The sequence below is a fragment of the Mustelus asterias genome, chromosome 6 (genome assembly GCF_964213995.1).
Source record: "Mustelus asterias chromosome 6, sMusAst1.hap1.1, whole genome shotgun sequence".
NCBI lineage: Eukaryota > Metazoa > Chordata > Chondrichthyes > Carcharhiniformes > Triakidae > Mustelus > Mustelus asterias.
In genome coordinates, this window is record NC_135806.1 from 4,127,599 (window position 1) to 4,147,467 (window position 19,869).

At 44.3% G+C, this 19,869-nt stretch overlaps 1 protein-coding gene across 1 annotated transcript in view; it reads left to right on the top strand.

Annotated features, from left to right (window-relative positions):
* The first annotated feature begins 18,515 nt into the window (after positions 1 to 18,515).
* The window catches only part of megf10 (multiple EGF-like-domains 10), a 165,563-nt gene continuing 164,209 nt past the window's right edge, over positions 18,516 to 19,869 (top strand). The window contains exon 1 of the mRNA XM_078213956.1: positions 18,516 to 19,128. The gene's annotated coding sequence lies outside the window, so the exon portion shown is untranslated. The remainder of the gene's footprint in view (positions 19,129 to 19,869) is intronic.

The window sequence follows — 19,869 nt, forward strand, 5'->3', positions numbered from 1 at the left end:
AAATGGGATTAGCATAGTTAGGTGATTGGTCTTTGACTGGCACAGACACGATGGGCTGAAGGGCCTTTTTTTGTGCTGTAAATCTCCATGACTTTCACCACCACCCCCCACCCAGTTGGGCTGCATCATTGAACCCTACTCTCCTGCCATTGGCCACTTAGCACATCTCGGCTGGGATTTTACCGCCCCACCCGCCAGGGAAATCGGAGCGGGCGCGGGGCAGACAATGGAAAGGTCCGTTGACCTCGGGCGGGATTTTACGGTTTCGGGATGAGCAAGGCTGTAAAATCCCGCCCCTAGTCTTACGACACTCTGCCTTCCCGCACCAATTGGAAAGCAAATGGACTCTTCATACCTGATTGGATGATTCTTGACTGCCAATCAGCAGCCCAATTTTCCCCATTTCTGATAGTTTTGTAACTAATTAGCGTGACTGTTGAAAGAAAATTGAAAAAAAAAGACAATTTCTTGAACGGCAGAATAAAGTTTCTACAAGATTGCTCTCAGCAACGTCCTGGAGATTAATCTGCAATTCTTCGAGTCTCCGGGATGATCCTGAAGTGTTTTCAACCCTATGTCTATCAACACTCCCACCATTAATCTCCGAGAGAGCACCATGACTTATCCACATTAACATTGCATGTGGCATTCCTTCAAAAACTGAAGATCTCTTGAGAAATGGGCATGTGAGTTGGACTTCAAAATTTGCTGATGTAATTTAAATATTGGAAAACTTGGAGAAGTGGAAGCACGTGGTTTTTTTTATTCATTTGTGGACATGGATGTCACTAGCTGGCCAGCATTTATTGTCCATCCCTAGTTGCCCTTGAGAAGGTGGTGGTGAGCTGCCTTTTTGAATTGCTGCAGTCCCCGTGCTGTGGGTTGACCCACAATGCCGTTAGGGAGGGAATTCCAGGATTTTGACCCAGCGACTGCGAAGGAACGGTGATATATTTCCAAGTCAGGATGGTGAGTGGCTTGGAGGAGAACTTGCAGGTGGTGGTGTTCTCATGTATCTGCCGCCCTTGTCCTTCTAGATGGAAGTGGTCATGGGTTTGGAAGATGCTGTCTAAGGATCTTTGGTGAATTGCTGCAATGCATCTTGTAGATGGTACACACTGCTGCTACTGAGCGTCAGTGTTGGAGGGAATGGATGTTTGTGGATGTGGTGTCAATCAAGTGGGCTGCTTTGTTCTGGATGGTGTCAAGGTTCTTGAGTGTTGTTGGAGCTGCACCCATCCAGGCAAGTGGGGAGTGTTCCATCACACTATTGACTTGTGCCTTGTAGATGCTGGATAGCTCTGGGGAGTCAGGAGGTGAGTTACTCGCCGCAGTATTCCTAGTCTCTGACCTGCTCTTGTAGCCACTGTGTTAATGTGGCAAGTCCAGTTGAGCCTCTGGTCCATGGTAACCCCAAGGATGTTGACAGTGGGGGATTCAGTGATGGTTACACCATTGAATGTCAAGAGATGGTGGTTAAAGTGTCTCTTATTGGTGATGGTCATTGCCTGGCACTTGTGTAGCACGAATGTTACTTGCCACTTGTCAGCTCAAGCCTGGATATTGTCCAGATCTTGTTGCATTTGAGGAGTCACGAATGGTGCTGAACATTGTGCAATCATCGGCGAACATCCCCACTAATAAATAAACTTTAAAAAAATTTATATGACAAGGTGGCCGAGTGGTTAAGGCAATGGACTGCTAATCCATTGTGCTCTGCATGCGTGGATTTGAATCTCATCCTCGGCCGTGGCGCATTTTGTGGGCAGCATGGTGGCACAGTGGTTAGCACTGCTGCCTCACAGCGCCAGGGTCCCAGATTCAATTCTGGCCTCGGGTCACTGTCTGTGTGGAGTTTGTACATTCTCCCCGTGTCTGTTTCCTCCGAGTGCTCCGGTTTCCTCTCACAGTCCAAAGATGTGCAGGTTAGGTTGATTGGCCATGATAAATTGACCCTAGTGTCAGGGGGATTAGCAGGGTAAATGCTTGGTGTTGCGGGAATAGGGCCTGGGTGAGATTGTGGTCGCTGCAGACTCGATGGGCCGAATGGCCCCTGTACTGTAGGGATTCTATGATGAAGCAGCTGAAGATGGTTGGGCCGAGGACACTACCCTGAGGGACACCTGCAGAGATGTCCTGGAGCTGAGATGACTGACCCTCCACAACCATCTTCACGATGACTGGCATTTGTTTAAAAATCTGCTACATATTGAAATATCTTGTTTTACTTTTAATATTTATTGGAAAACCCTTTGACAGGCTCTGCCAATGGGTAAATCCATGTTAATGGCGTAATTTAGTTATCCTGCCTGTAGGTGGCACATTGAGGAGCTCTTCAAGAATCGAAAAGCTGATCTGAAACTGGGTCAGAGAAACTTCACATTGACCTGAACACATGTTGTGAGAATGAGGATGAAAGATTCCTGCTCTTGTGCAGTAATAAATTAACAAGGAGAGTAAATTGTAATCCCGATATTTGCTTGCAAAAGTTAATTTTTATTTTAGCTCAGATATGAGAAGTTATTAGAGGGAGGAACCCTTGAAACATCTGGAATTTCTATATCTCTGTAATCTCCTCCAGTCCTACAACTCTTTGTGATCTCTGTGCTCCTCCAATTCTGGCCTCTTTCACATCCCCGGTGTCCTTTGCCTCAACATTTGCTGCCTTATCGACAGCTGCCAGGGCCCTTAGCTTTGGAATTCCCTCCATAGAATCCCTACAGCGCAGAAGGAGGCCAGTCGGCCCATCAAATCTGCCCTGACTCTCCGAACGAGCACCTTACCCAGCCTCCCCCTGTGGAAAATGTCAGATGATTTTAACCAACTAATAAGCGCTCCTTCTGAGGAGGGTTGTGTAAACTATTCGGGTGTAAGTTTGGTTATTCCAAAAATGTAATAAAAGTATCTTGCAAAGAATTATAATGTACCATCTTTCATTTGTATTTGGAGTTTGGAAGCATTATTTAATAGTTAATACAGTGATTGTTTGGTAACTGGATTTGTCAAGCTGCCAAACTTTTCAATGTGAGGGACTATGGTTTTCATCTTGCATCATACCATGTGGCATCTTAATAACAATTATTTGGAATGTCTGAATCCTTCTTTGTGTTTCTGTTCGCCAGTCCCAAGCCATGGACAGACCCTGCAGTTCCAGGGCTGCCAAACCTCCAGGATTGTATTGGAGTCTGCAGAATAGAAGGTAATCTACTGGACACTGCTGGGAGCAAAAACCACACGAACATATGAACAAGGAGCAGGAGTAGACCTTTCGGCCCCTCAAACCTGCTGCACCATTTAATCAGATCATGGCTGGCCTGATAGTAAACTCAAATCCGCATCCTGCTGACTCCCAATAGCATTTCATCCCCTGGCTTAACAAGAATCTATCCAGCTCTACCTTAAAAATATTCAAAGACTCTGCTTCCACTGCCTTTTCAGGAAGAGAGTTCTAGAGACAGGGATGGCATGGTAGAACATGGTTAGCACTGCTGCCTCACAGCGCCAGAGTTCAATTCCAGCTTCGGGTTGCTGTCTGTATGGAGTTTGCACATTCTCCCCGTGTCTGCGTGGGTTTCATCCGGGTGCTCCGGTTTCCTCCCACAGTCCAAAGATGTACGGGTTAGGTTGATTGGCCATGCTAAATTGACCCTAGTGTCAGGGGATGAGCAGGGTAAAAATGTGGGGTTACAAGAAAAGGGCCTAGGTAGGATTGTGGTTGGAGCAAACTCGATGGGCCGAATGGCCTCCTTTTGCACTGTAGAGGTTCTATGATCTGGACTCACGACCCTCTGAAAGAAAAGATTATCTCCATTTTCAAGGGCGACCCCTTATTTTTAAATGGTGACCCCTACTTTTATATTCTCCCACAAGAGGAAACATCCTCCCCACGTCCATCCTGTCATTACCCTTCAGGATCTTATATGTTTCAATCAAGTTGCCTCTTACTCTTCGAAACTCAAATGGATATAAGCCTAGCTTATCCAACCTTTCCTCATAAGACAACCGGCCCATTCCAGGTATTAATCTAGTAAATCTCCTCTGAACAACTTCCAATGCATTTACACCCTTCCTTAAATAAGGAGACCAATACTGTGCACAGTACTCCAGATATGGTCTGTGTAACTGAAGCATAACCACTTTATTCTTGTAATCAATCCACCTCGCAATAAATTATAACATTCTATAAAATTTCCAAAACTAACTTGCTGTATCTGCATCGTACTCTTTAGCAATTCATAGACTAAGACGCCCAGATCCCTCTGCTCATCGGAGCTCTGTAATCTCTCACCATTTAGATAATACACTTCTTTTTTATTCTTCCTGCCAAAATTGACAATTTCACATTTCCCCACATTATATTCAATTTGCCAGATCTTTGCCCACTCACTTAACATTTCTATGTCTGTCAAAGGGTCACCTAGTCTCGAAACATTGGCTCTATTCTCTCTCCACAGATACTGTCAGACGTGCTGAGATTTTCCAGCATTTTCTGTTTACATTTCAGATCCCAGCATCCGCTTATATATTTTTGTGGCCTCCTTCCAACAGCCTCCTTTTCACAACTTATTGTGTCATCATGAAATTTGGCAACGATATCTTCATCCAAGTCATTTATATAAATAGTAAACAATTGATGTCCCGGCACTGATCCCTGTGGCACGCCACTCATTACATTTTGCCAACCTGAAAAAGACACGTTTATGCCAACTCTCTCTTTCCTGTTCGCTCGCCAATCTTCAATTCATGCCAATATGTTACCCCACTACACCTTGAGCTTTTATGTTGTACAATAACTTTTGATGTGGCACCTTATCAAATGCCTCCTGGAAATCTAAGTACAGTACATGCACCGGTTCCTTGGAGAAGAATTGCAAGGGCATTAAAAAAAATGTTTTTAAAACTATCTACTTACTCCTTCATTTATTAATCAAAGTATTGGCAATGAGAGAATAATTCAAGATTCATCCAATCAGCTAATGACGAGTGAGTTCATTTTTAAAATTCATTTGTGGGGTGTGAGTGTCACTTGCAAAGGCAATACTTACTCCCCATCCCGAATTGCCCTCGAGAAGGTGATGGTGAGCTGCATTGTTGAACTGCCGCAGCCCAGTGACAGTGGAGCAATGGCAATATCGTTCCAAGTCAGGATGGTTTGTGACTTGGAGGGAAATCTTCCAATTGGTTGCGGGATGCGAGGGCAATGCAAGGATGGAAGTGTTGGGCAACCAGTGAGGAGAGTTTGGGGTGGGGGTGGGAGATGGGGGTTGGGGGGGGGGGGGGGTGTGCGGGAAGGGGGGATGAAAAAATCAGCAGGAATGCAACCAACCAGAGTTGGCAACTCTAGGTGGCTTCATGAGCGGTGATGACTGGGGTGCCATGAAGCCATCAATGCTAGTCTTGGACAGATTGACAGGTGACTAACCTGGTCAAAACACTCCATTTGGTTTATCCTTAATGCATAAGTTTAAATATCGTGGTGAAGGACAACAAAACAAATTGTCATATTTGAGGAAAGGAGGAATAAGTATTAATATGCATCACATATGGAAGCAAATGCATAGAAAATATAAGAAAAATGACCAGGAGCAGGTCCTTTGAGTTTACTCCACTCTTCACTAAGATTGCGAATGTACCAGCCCCATCCTTTCATTCATTTAGTACCCAAAATCTATCAATCTCTGTATTGAATAGACTCATTGGCAGAGCATCTAGGACTCTCTGGAGTAGAGAATTCCAAAGATTCACAACCGTCTGAGTGAAGACATTTCTCCTCATCTCAGTCCAAAATGGCCAGCCCCTTATTCTGAGACTATGATTTTGTGTTCTAGGTTCCCCAGCCAGGGAACCCATTCCCTCTGCATCTACAGTGTCAAGCCCCTTAAGAATTTTATATTTTTCGGATGAGGTTTCTCATCATTTTTCTAAACTTTGAGGGATACAGACATGGTCTACTCAACTTGTCTCACTGAACAATTCCTCATTTCAGGAATCAGTTGTGTGAACCTTTGTTGTATTCTATGTAAGGCAAATAAATCCCTCCTCAGGTGAGGAGATCAAACCTTTACACAGTACTGCCGGTGTGTTCTCACCAATGCTGTACATAATTGCAGCAATACTTCTTCACTCTTGTGCTCCAATCCCTTTTACTGAAGGCTAACATACCATTTGCTTCTAATTGCTTGATGTACCAGCTTGTTAACTTACTGTGATTCGTGCAAAAGGACATCCAGGTCCCTCTAAATACTAATATTTTCCAGTCTGTTGCCACTTAAAATGTATTCTACTTTTTCTATATTTCCTACTCGTGCGGATAAGTTCACACTTCTCCAAGCTTTATCCCATCTGCCATATTCTTGTCCACTCATTGAACCTGTCAATATTCTTTTGCTGCCTTAAAGGTTAAAGTTTTAAAATGTATTTATTAGTGTCACAAGGAGGCTTACATTAACACTGCAATGAAGTTACTGTGAAATTCCCCTAGTTGCCACACTCCGGTGCCTGTTCGGGTACACTGAGGGAGAATTGAGCATGGCCAATGCACCTAACCAGCATGTCTTTCAGACTGTGGGAGGAAACCGCAGCATCCGGAGGAAACCCACGCAGACATGGGGAGAACGTGCAGACTCCACATAGACAGTGATCCAAGCCAGGAATCAAACTCGGGTCCCTGGTGCTGTGAGGCAGCTCACCACTATGCCACGGTGCCGCATCCCCCGCCTCCCCACCCTCCCCCCCGCCCCCCACCCATACTGTCACTTTAGTCCTCCTCAATAAGTGAGTATGGATGACAATCAGTGTAACTTACAAGTATCTAATAAGTTTGATTTAGTATACTTTATCTGCTTTGAAACAGCAAATGCAACAGTGTGAAACAATTAATCATAGAACATAGAACATAGAACATTACAGCGCAGTACAGGCCCTTCGGCCCTCGATGTTGCGCCGACCAGTGGTACCAATCTAAAGCCCCTCTAATCTACACTATTCCAATATCATCCATATGTTTATCCAATAACCACTTGAACGATCTCAATGTTGACGAGTCCACCACTGCTGCAGGCAGGGCATTCCACACCCTTACTACTCTCTGAGTGAAGAACCTACCTCTAACATCTGTCCTATATCTCTCACCCCTCAATTTAAAGCTATGTCCCCTCGTGCTAGCCAACACCATCCGAGGAAAAAGGCTCTCACTATCCACCCTCTCTAATCCTCTGATCATAGCTCCACGGACTTATGCCATTAAGAAAGATGGACTATAACTGTATATACACACAGTCAGTTTTCAAATTTTTAAAGGCAAGGTCCCTTTTTATCGAGATAACATCACAAAAAGACCATCAGCTGAGCTGTCAGCCCAGACACTGCTTGTGAATTCAGTAGGGATGTACTTTGCCCTTAACAGAAAAAAAAGCTTCCTGGGACTGAAGGACCAGAGTTCAGACAGATTGAGGAGCTAATGAGGTCAAACCTCTTCCCGACAATGACATAATCACAAAGCTCATGAGCTGAGAAGCCGCAGACAGCGTGGTGACATGCCTGCAGCAAGCGAGGAATGGCTTACGTACTTGTATCATTATAATAACCTACCTTTTCTAAGTAAATGTATTTCATTTGATACAAAACAATGAATTTACTGTGCAGTGGAAAACGCCATGTGGCGAAATACCGTAAGTATGTGTAGTGATATGTCATGCGCCTTTTCTTGTTGCACAGCCCCTGAGGTAATGAACCAGGCCCTCACTGCAACATTTGGCATCATTACCACTTCAAACGGCCATGAGCTGAACGCACACTCTTTGGCATTAGAATAAACAACATAGACTAAATTATTTTTAAACGTGGAATGTAAGAGAACTTGAATTTGTAAACTGTCTTTCACCACATCTCAATGTCCCAAAGTGTTTTACACCCAATGAACTACTTTATGATGTATGTAGTCACTGTTATAGGAAACGAAGCAGCTCCCACCATCAGCAATGTGCTAATCGCTGCTTAATGTGGTTTTAGTGTCATTAGTTCAGGGATAAATATTGGCCAAGGTACCTGGAAGAACATCTGTGCACCTCTTCTGGATAGCCCCTTGGCATCTTTTATGTTCACCTCATGGCCTGGCAGTCTCACTCCAGAGACCTCAGTGCAAACATCAAGTTGGATACTCTCAGCCCAGCACTGAAGGAATGCTGCAGAGTTGGACGTGTCTTTTTTTAAGTTAAGTCAGTCTTCTGTCTGTTTCCCTGGAGGGGGTAAAAGACCCTATGGCACTATTTCAAAGGAGAGCAATTTGTTAATTCTTCTCCTGAGCCTTGCATTTGCAGTAACTGCACTAAAGCTCGGATACTTTTACACTTCTGAGATACCTATAGCCTTCATTAGCACCATACAGTGCATCATGAAGCTTGATTGTATATTCACGTTGTCACAGCTGGCTACTTTAAGTATTTATCTCTTCCATTTTTCAAAATGGACAACAGGGACCTGGGTTAGATTCCCGACTCTAAACTGTGTAGAGTTTACACATTCTCCCCGTGTCTGCGTGGGTTTCCTCCGGGTGCTCCGGTTTCCTCCCACAGTCCAAAGATGCGCAGGTTAGGTGGATTGGCCATGGTAAATTTCCCCTTAGTGTCAGGGGGACGAACTAGGGTAAATACATGGGACTATGGGGAGACTGCCTGGGTGGGATTGTGGCAGGTGCAGACTCAATGGGCCGAATGGCCTCCTTCTGCACTGTAGGGATTCTATGATAAAAAACTACTGGGCTGATCAAATGTCTCCAGCTGGTCACATGTTGGCGACTGGAAGTTTCTGAGCAGTTTTGAAATCGGACAAAGGCTTACCCCCTCAAACCCCCAGAACTCTCTGCATCACAGAAACATTCCAGCAAGCTAACACAATGGCCTAGTGGACGAGATGTCTGCCCCAGTCAGTTATGGACAAAGGCAGCCTTGTGTGACCCCTAATTCTCCAATGTGATGTTAATGCCCTCACTGTTGCCTGCTCCAAAACACAATGGGCTTCAACCAGGCTGAATAACTCAACCCAAAACCACCCTGTCACATGGCCGAGTTTTGGGCTGTCTGAACTCCTTCAATTATACAGCTTTGGAATTTTGTCATTAGTCACTGCCTTACCTCAGAAGAGAAGCAGGACTCCAGGCAAACAGGCTGTTTCTGTCCACCATTTACTGTCTCACAGATAGCAGCTGAAAGAGCTCTGTCCGTAAGTGACCCCACTACCATCCAGCTTGTGAACTGTATGTAACTGAAAGAGGAAACGGTATATATAAATATCTCAATGTGGTGGGCAGGTGTCTGGAATGTGAAAGAAGGTGATGTGCCAAGTCTGGAATGTGGTGTTACTGCGCTATTGCAAAAAAGATGTGAATGTATGGGACATAAGACCATAAGACCATAAGACATAGGAGCGGAAGTAAGGCCATTCGGCCCATCGAGTCCACTCCACCATTCAATCATGGTTGATTTCAACTCCATTTACCCGCTCTCTCCCCATAGCCCTTAATTCCTCGAGAAATCAAGAATTTATCAATTTCTGTCTTGAAGACGCTCAACGTCTCGGCCTCCACAGCCCTCTGTGGCAATGAATTCCACAGACCCACCACTCTCTGGCTGAAGAAATTTCTCCTCATCTCTGTTCTAAAGTGACTCCCTTTTATTCTAAGGCTGTGCCCCCGCGTCCTAGTCTCCCCTGTTAATGGAAACAACTTCCCTACGTCCATCCTATCTAAGCCGTTCATTACCTTGTAAGTTTCTATCAGATCTCCCCTCAACCTCCTAAACTCCAATGAATATAATCCCACGATCCTCAGACGTTCATCGTATGTCAGGCCTACCATTCCTGGGATCATCCGTGTGAATCTCCGCTGGACCCGCTCCAGTGCCAGTATGTCCTTCCTGAGGTGTGGGGCCCAAAATTGCTCACAGTACTCCAAATGGGGCCTAACCAGTGCTTTATAAAGCCTCAGAAGTACATCCCTGCTTTTGTATTCCAAGCCTCTTGAGATAAATGACAACATTACATTTGCTTTCTTAATTACGGACTCAACCTGCAAGTTTACCTTTAGAGAATCCTGGACTAGGACTCCCAAGTCCCTTTGCACTTTAGCATTATGAATTTTGTCACCGTTTAGAAAATAGTCCATGCCTCTATTCTTTTTTCCAAAGTGTACGACCTCGCACTTGCCCACGTTGAATTTCATCAGCCACTTCTTGGACCACTCTCCTAAACTGTCTAAATCTTTCTGCAGCCTCCCCACCTCCTCAATACTACCTGCCCCTCCACCTATCTTTGTATCATCGGCAAACTTGGCCAGAATGCTCCCAGTCCCGTCATCTAGATCGTTAATATATAAAGAGAACAGCTGTGGCCCCAACACTGAACCCTGCGGGACACCACTTGTCACCGGTTGCCATTCTGAGAAAGAACCTTTTATCCCAACTCTCTGCCTTCTGTCTGACAGCCAATCGTCAATCCATGTTAGTACCTTGCCTCGAATACCATGGGCCCTTATTTTACTCAGCAGTCTCCCGTGAGGCACCTTGTCAAAGGCCTTTTGGAAGTCAAGATAGATAACATCCATTGGCTCTCCTTGGTCTAACCTATTTGTTATCTCTTCAAAGAACTCTAACAGGTTTGTCAGGCACGACCTCCCCTTACTAAATCCATGCTGACTTGTCTTAATCCGACCCTGCACTTCCAAGAATTTAGAAATCTCATCCTTAACGATGGATTCTAGAATTTTGCCAACAACTGAGGTTAGGCTAATTGGCCTATAATTTTCCATCTTTTTTCTTGTTCCCAAGGTGGTCAAAATGATGCTACAATTATCATTAGATTTGTGACTGGTGCACCATATGGGCTGAAGACCAAGAAGTTAGTGGAGGCTGAATTGGTTAGCACTGCTGCCTCACAGCTCCAGGGACCCGGGTTCAATTCCAGCCTTGGGTGACTGTCTGTGTGAAGTTTGCACGTTCTCCCCGTGTCTGTGTGGGTTTCCTCCAGGTGCTCCGGTTTCCTCCCACAGTCCAAAGATGCGCAGGTTAGGTGGATTGGCTATGCTAAATTGCCCCTTAGTGTCAGGGGGATTAGCTAGGGCAGGGGTCTCCAAACTACGGCCCGTGGGCCACATCCGGCCCGCAGTGGGCTAACATCTGGTCCGCAGCCAGTGGGGCGGGATGGGATTCCCGCTGCCGAAATCACTTCTGCGTCCGGAACCCCACCGCTGACTCAGGATCCGGACACGGGGACGGAAGCCACAGGCTGGATATTTGCTGTCGCTCCGCGCGGTGTCTGATGGACCCATGGGAATCCCCACCCTCTTTACCGGCCTATTGTCCAATCAGAGCTGCCGTCTTGTGACTGACAGTTCATTAAACGAATCAGCAATTGAGACATCTGTTTCCAATTGCCGCTCTGCATTGACTGAGTGACAGCTGCTTTATCCAATCCGTACGTTCCATCTGTCTGCAATGAGCGAGGACAATGATGGCGGCAATTCAGACCAATTCAGTTATGGAAGGAAAAAAGAAAAGAAAAAGTGGACAGTGAGTGCCGCCTGTTTAATGAAGAATGGGGTGTAAAGTACTTCTTTGTACAAGCAAGTGATAAAGCCTTGTGTGTCATATGCAACAAAACTGTTGCCGTTTTGAAGGAGTACAATGTATGTCGGCACTATGAGACCAAACATGAACCAAGTTATTCCCAATTCACAGGAAAACAGCGTTCGGAAAAATTTGAATCAATGCAACGCAGGTTGCTTTCCCAACAAGCTTTTTTTACGCAGAAGATAATTGAAAATGAAGCTTTAACCAGGGCCAGTTACAAACGAGCTTGTGTGTTGGCTAAAAGAGGAAAGCCATTCACCGATGGAGATCTCATCAAAGAGTGTATAATGGAAGCAGTGGAAGAGTTATGCCCAGAAAAAGTAAATCTGTTCAAAATCATCAGTCTTGCGCCAAATACTGTTGCTCGTAGAATTGAGGATATAGGAAGCAATATATTTAATTAAATTGCAGACAAAGCAAGAAATTTTCAGTTGTATTCTCTCGCACTTGATGAATCGACTGATGTGTGTGACACATCACAACTCCTAGTATTCATCCGTGGCGTCAACAGTGAATTTAATATGACACAAGAATTAGCATCAGTGCATAGCATGCACAGCACAGTAACTGGAGAAGACATCTTCAAAGAATTGCAAAAAACTGTGTTAGAATATAACCTGGAGTGGAATAAACTGCAATGCGTGACAATTGATGGAGGAAAGAACATGTCTGGGGTGAAGAAAGGTTTGGTTGGACAAATCACAAAAGCTTGTGAGGTTGGTGGATTCTCAAAACCCATGTTTCTGCATTGCATTATCCATCAACAAGCATTGTGCGGAAAATATGTGGATATGTCTTGCGTTCTGAAACCTGTTGTTTCAACAGTGAATTTCATTCGATCTCATGGGCTTAATCATCGCCAGTTCATTTATAAAACTATTTTTTTTTCTTTGGCCTCCGAAAATATGTAAAATATACCATGTGACCCTCGTACTGAAAAGTTTGGAGAACCCTGAGCTAGGGTAAATACATGGGGTTGCAGGGATAGGGCCTGGGTGGGATTGTTGTCAGTGCAGGGTTGATAGGCCAAATGGCCTCCTTCTTCGTTGTAGGAATTCTATTATTCTATGGCACCATCCATTAAATTAGGATGCCCCAAAGCATTATACAGCCAATTAAATAGCTCTTTGAGTATTGTCACTGCTGTAGTACTGTTTAGGAATTGAGCAACCAATTTGCACAAAGCAAGCTCCCACAAACAGCAAGATCCATTCGTAAAATTTCATGACAAGATTTACGTCTATTTTTAAACCAGTATTATATCAGTAATGATTTTTCTCATGATACGAAACGCATGAAATCCCCCATCCAGTGTTATTCCAGTTTGATTTATAACCTGTGCCTTTAATGTCTGTATTTTAAATATAATTTGAGGTCTGTTGAATGAATGTACATTTATCTTCCTGCTCATCATCATCAAACGGCTGTATTGAAAATAGAAACAAGTTATTAGGTGGTGTGTAGTTGTATCCAGTTGTATAATTAAATGGTTATGTCTTCTGATGGTTAGAATAACATTTCATCAATAAAACAAAATTCTGTGACTCTATTCACCCCTTTCTAACCCAGCATTCTCCAAGAAGCACCTGTTTAAGTAGGCTTAGTGGGTAGCAGTCTTGAAGGTTGTAAGTTCAGATCCCACTGCAGAGACTAGGGCACCATTTTTCAGTTGACAATCCCCGTGCAGTACTGATGGAGCATAGCACTGTAAATAATTTTGTCTCTTGGATGGAACATTAAACCCAGTCCATGTCTGTCCTCATAGATGGATGTAAAAGTTGTAAGATGGCACAATTTCTAAAAGAGTACAGAGAAGCTTGTAATATTATTAGCTTTACTTGGAACTAATCCATAGAATGGGTGGCATGGTGGCACAGTGCTTAGCAGTGCTGCCTCACAGCGCCAGTGACCCGGGTTCAATTCCAGCCTTGGGTCACTGTCTGTATGGAGTTTGCACTTTCTCCTCTTGTCTGCGTGGGTTTCCTCCGGGTGCTCCGGTTTCCTCCCACAGCCCAAAGATGTGCGGGTTAAGTTGATTGGCTAAATTGCTAAATTGACTGTAGTGTCAGGGGGATTAGCAGTGTAAATGAAGGTTATGGGAATAGGGCTTGGGTGGGATTGTGGTCGGTACAGACTCGATGGGCTGAATGGCCTCCTTCTGTACTGTAGGGATTCTATGATTCTAATCCCTATGATTCCCATCCCTGAATGAAATGGGCAATTTTCATTCAGCCCATCGAGTCTGCACAATTCCATCCAGGCTCTATCCCCATAACCCCATGCATTTACCCTAGCTTGTCCTGACACTAAGGGGCAATTTTTATCCACCTAACCCCCACATCTTTTGGACTGTGGGAGGAAACCGGAGCACCCGGAAGAAACCCATGCAGACATGGGGAGAATGTGCAAACTCCACACAGACAGTGACCCAAGCTGGGAATCGAAACCAGGTCCATGGCGCTGTGAGGCAGCAGTGCTAACCACTGTGCCACCATGCCATCCTTTTTATCCTTTTTCTTTTTATTCATTTTCTTGCATTTGGCTTATTAAAGTAGTGTTTATTTATGAGTGTCACCAATGGGCTCACATTAACACCCCAATAAAGTTACTGGGAAATCCCCTAGTCACCATACTCCGGCGCCTGTTTGGGGACACTGAGGGAGAATTTAGCATGGCCAATGCACCTTTTCATCAACTGTCTTTGATGATTGGGAGTGATTTGAGTAGTCTTAAGGTGTCAATCTTATGTCGAGACAAGAGACTATTAAAAAAACCACTGTTCAGATAGGCTGGTGAATTTTAGGAAGCCTATTCCTCCGATTTCTTAGGTCCTTTCGAAAGGATGGAGTACCAGTCTTGCACCTCCTGATAGTATTGTGCAATGTCAAGCAGAGCATGAACCAGATACAAAGTGCTATATATATATATATATGCCCTTTCTTTCTATCTAGATGACTTTGTGTAAAAGATGCTATGATGTAGGAGTAACTGGGATGTGCGGGTATCAGTGTAAATAATGAAGCCTGCATGAAATAGTATAGCACTGCTTTGTCGGGGTATATTCATAAACTGAAATCTACAAGCAAGTTTAGAAATAATTGCCCTTGTGTTTTGTTTCTTAACCTGCTGGGGAAAAAAGTCTGAAGCCCTTACTGTTCTTAAAACAAAGGAGCGATAATAATTAGTGTGGAAAATACTAACTCAGTCAGAATGTGCTGAAGAGATTCCTGTTACACAAGAGCACAGAACGACATCTTGGATGAGATGAAAATAAAGACAATTGTTTGTAACACAAGTTCACGAGACTGACTCACCATTAAGCTTGCTGACCCGACTGAACTGCCTTTTCTTATTCTGTAATTCTATTTTAGTGTGGTAATGATTAATGTTCACAATTTATTAAATAGTAAGAGTTTATCCTTTTCGCAATTCAGATTTGCCTACATTACATTCTTTTCTGTTTTGCAAAACTATTGTAAATAGTGATGATTGTTTTTCTCCTAATCTTTGTGTATATGTACATGGAGTACTGAACCTTTGGTAAAAACTTCTAGATGAATCATAAATCATATAAGAAGACTTCTGGCATGACGATAAAGTACAGCCACTGGTTGCTATGACAATTCCATTGGCAATCCTGCCAACCGTTCAAAAAATATTAATAAACCAAGTGAAGTCCTTTGGTAAAATTAAATGAAAAAGCACACTTTGGAATGCACTTCAAAAATGAAACAGAATCAAGTCTGAGTATACATTGAAACCAAGCTTTGACCTTGAAGGACATGATGTCAACTCCAGCTCCTGGTTGGACATGCTCAAGGCCTCAGCAATCGAAACAGAATGATAATAAAGTTACCACATCAAGCTAACGGACACCACTTCCAGCCGCACGCAGCACAGTGAGCATGATGTGTTAAATGACCCAGTTTTGCTGAGGTCTCCACTTGTTCCCTTGCTGGGTCCGAGAGGTTGGTTGGCAGTCATTAACAATTATTGCATCATTAAAAGGCTACTTGACACTGTTCATTACCAGACTTCACTTTTAGTGGCGAGTTTAATGAGTAATTAACATGCAAATGCCACAACTTCAAGGAAACTCATGGGGAGATTAAGTCCGAGATGCCATTTTGGCAAGGTTAACATTGGAACTGTGCACAATCTCAAACTTGTGTCAATTTTCAACTCGCGGGCATATTTCTCCAGCCACAATTTGCTGAACAAATTTCATAGTGATAACAGCCATTATATCAATTTCACCAACTGAGAGGTGAACTGTGACCGCTCTCAGGATTATGCAGTAATTACTACCTAATTAGAAACTTAACACCACAAAATAAAATGTTCATTTAGACAACAATGTCTCGTTGTTTTACTTCAAACCTGTCCACATCTTAACTCACTGACAAAACACAGGGTAGCATATTGAGTCCAGTGACCAATTGATTGAATTCTCTCCCTATAAGGTTACAACGTATGAATATAGCAACATTCAGAATTATTACTTTTTTTTATTCATGGGACATGGACATCACTGGCTGGCCAGCATTTATTGCCCATTCCTAGTAGTCCTTGAAAAAGTGTCGGTGAGCTGCCTTCTTGAATCGCTGCAGTTCCTGTGCTGTGGACTGACCCACAATGCCATTAGGGAGGGAATTCCAGGATTTTGACCCGGCGACTGCGAAGGAACGGCCGATATATTTCCAAGTCAGAGTGGTGAGTGGCTCGGAGGGGAACTTGCAGGTGGTGATGTTCCCATGTATCTGCTGTCCTTGTCCTTCTAGATGGAAGTGGTCGTGGGTTTGGAAGGTGCTGTCTAAGGATCTTTGGTGAATTGCTGCAGTGCACCTTGTAGATAGTACACACTGCTGCTACTGAGCATCAGTGGTGGAGGGATTGAATGTTTGTAGATGTGCCAATCAAGCTTTGTGCTGGATGGTGTTGAGCTTCTTGAGTGTTGTTGGAGCTGTACCCATCCAGGCAAGTGGGGAGCGTTCCATCACACTCCTGACTTGTGCCTTGTAGATGGTGGATGGCTCTGGGGAGTCAGGAGGTGAGTTACTCGCCGCAGTATTCCTAGTCTCTGACCTGCTCTTGTAGCCACTGTGTTTATGTGGTGAGTCCAGTTGAGTTTCTGGTAAATGGTAACCCCAAAGATGTTGACAGTGGGGGAATTCCGTGATGGTTACACCATTATACACGTGGGGTTCCAACAATACATACTATTGTTGTTGTTCAGACTACAATAATAATATTTCCTCCTGACCTACATAACCTTTACAGGCTCTATATCTGTAAATTTGAAAAATCTGTCATTGTCCAAGTTGCCACCGACAAAGAACATTTGTCATGTGTTACACTTGCACTCGATCAGAGATTTTCTATGGGCTCACGCATTGCACCCTGCTGTGATTAGAATTCAGGGACAGTGGGAGCAGCTGCTCCAGGACATCTGGGGCTTGTGTGAATGCAGCATGCATTTGAGTGTTTCCTTAACCAATCTGATAGAAGTATCCTTCCTGAGACATGCAGAGTGTAAATCAGGAAGTTGCCAGTTCATTTTTTCTTTAGTCCAAATGCAAAATCAAGTACAGAAAGCAAAATAAAGACAGACAAAAAAGATGAGATTGAGAGAGACAAAATGAGACAACAGAAAGATTTTTAGTTAAAAAAAATTTCCAACAATAATTGACAGCTGAAGCAATGAGACTCCACGCTTCTTAATGTTAGTTTTCAGTACCAAAGAGGTTGTCTATCAGAATTATCTTATTCCTTTAAAAATGTACATGCATTGGAATGGAGAACTCTAACTTTTTCTGGTAATTTTAGTAGTTATCTATCACCCAAATACTTCTTGCCTTCCCCTGTGTTTGAACGCGGAAGGTCTCTGGGTGAATTATTGGTTTGGTAAGCTTGAGGAGTAGAACTACTCAGGCATTTAACTGTGTGCATGTGGGTAGATACTGGGACTTGAGGTCTGATTTACTCCCTAACAAACACTGAGCACTAATTGCCACCCCTTATTTTGGCCACAGCATCCAGGGTGATTTACGATTTTTGGTCGAGGGATGTTTATTTTTAGAAGAGGAAGTATAAGTGGTAACTGTCTATCACATAGCCTTAAAATCAGGTGAGTGACAGTGACCCAGCGACCCAGATAAAAGCAGTACATCAATTGTCGACCCTTGTCTTTGGTGCGTTGCCTTCAGGAGTATGTGGTATTTGCTGGTAACTTTCATAGAATCATTGAATCCCTACAGTGCAGAAGGAAGCCATTCGGCCCATTGAGTCTGCACCGACTCTTACTCAGGCCCTCTCCCCATAACCCCACATATTTACCCCGCTAATCCCCCTAATCTATATATTGGGACACTAAGGGGCTATTTAGCATAGCCAATCCACCTAACCTGCACATAGGGTGGCATGGTGGCACAATGGTTAGCATTGGTACCTCACAGCGCCACAGACCTGGGTTGAATTCCAGCCTCGGGTCACTGTCCGTGTGGAGTTTGCACGTTCTCCCCGTGTCTGTGTGGGTTTCCTCCGGGTACTCCAGTTTCCTCCCACACTCCATAGGTGTGCCGGTTAGGTGGATTGGCCATGCTAAATTGCCCCTTAGTGTCCCCTAGGTTAGAGGGATTAGTGGGATGAAATATTTGCGGTTACGGGGAACAGGGCTGGGTGGGATTTCCCCTTCGTGTCACGTGGGGTTACAAGGGTAGGGCTTGGTTGGGATTGTTGTTGGTGCAGACTCGATGGACTGAATGGCCTCCTTCTGCACTGTAGGGATTCTATCTTTGGATACCAAGGGGCAATTTAGCACGGCCAATCTACCTAACCTACACATCTTTGGACTGTGGGGGGAAACTGGAGCACCCGGAGGAAACCCACACAGACACGGGGAGAATGTGTAAACTCCACCCAGACTGGAATTGAATCCTGAGTCCCTGGTGCTGTGAGGCAGCAGTGCTAACCACTGTGCCACCCCATGTGATCATGGGGCACAAGAACAGCAGGATACTCGATGTGATATATATTTTTTAATCTGATAAAAGTTTGCTCTGTTTTACAATCTAGTTCTGTTGGATGGGGTGTCACTTTCTCCACGGTTTCTGTCGCCTCGTTGATGGCACTCATGCCAATAAGTTTTTTGACTGGTCTTGTTCAGGGAAGGCAATGCCACTGGCGTGAATCTGGCGCTGGTGAGCTGTTGGAGGGAAGTCCCCACTGGTCGCAGGAACGCGAAGTTTCAGTCAAAGGACAGGACGGTTCAAATCAAAACTGCAAAACACTCTGTAGTGGGAGGAGAAGAGGAGAGAACCAAAAGGAGTTGAACAGACACATATCAGCGGACCCTGTACCCCGGCAAAGCACCAACCCTGTGATCAAATTTATCCAGTGTTTTTCTATCAGGGCTGTGTGAGACCAGAAGGATTTAGTTGCACGGGAACTGGCAGAGTAACAGAGAAGGAAACTCTCAGAAAACACACAGCAAACTGCTCATGTCGAGGTAAGCTTTTCACAAGATGTGTTTTTAATTGTTCTTCAGTAAATGTTCAATGTTTCCTTTGGTTCCGAAATCCACAACTGCAAATCTGTACAGAGGTGGGGAGAAAAAGTAGCCTTTAAACGGAGATTAAGGTGCTCTTCTCAAATGTGCAAAGATTGGGGCTTTTCGCGGGATTGACACTGGGAAAACACATTCTTTAAAAAGTTGCCTTAGCATCCAGAACAGACTTACTCAACATTTGGACAGCGATGGAACTGGGCTATTGAATATAACTCCAGCGAGGTGGGGGTATCAGGTTGTGTCTTTTACAGCCAAGAAAAAACTTTTTTTGTTGGGGATGTGGGAAATTTTTGCCTTTCTAATTGCTTTTTTCCCAAATAAATAAGTCTTCATGCACCAGGGCTCCTGTTACATTTGTCACTGAGTAAATGTGACCATTTCCATGTGAAATCTCCTTACTTTCCAATAAAGGACTGGGAGGAGGGCTGAGGAATTGAGGGGACTTGTCTGTAAAAGCAATGATTGGGGTTGACTGGAATTACAAAGAAGTTAGCATCAATAATTGGCCCGGGTGGCTAAGGGTTTAGGACATTCAATTTCAGAGCAAAGAGAAATTAACTAGGCGTGCGCGTGCCCGGGAAATAACCCTCTCCCTCGTGCACGCGCACCCCATTCCCGCGCGTCCCCATAAAGCGCGCTCATGTGTCTGGCCCAGGAAAGTGGACGCTCAGGAGAAAGGTC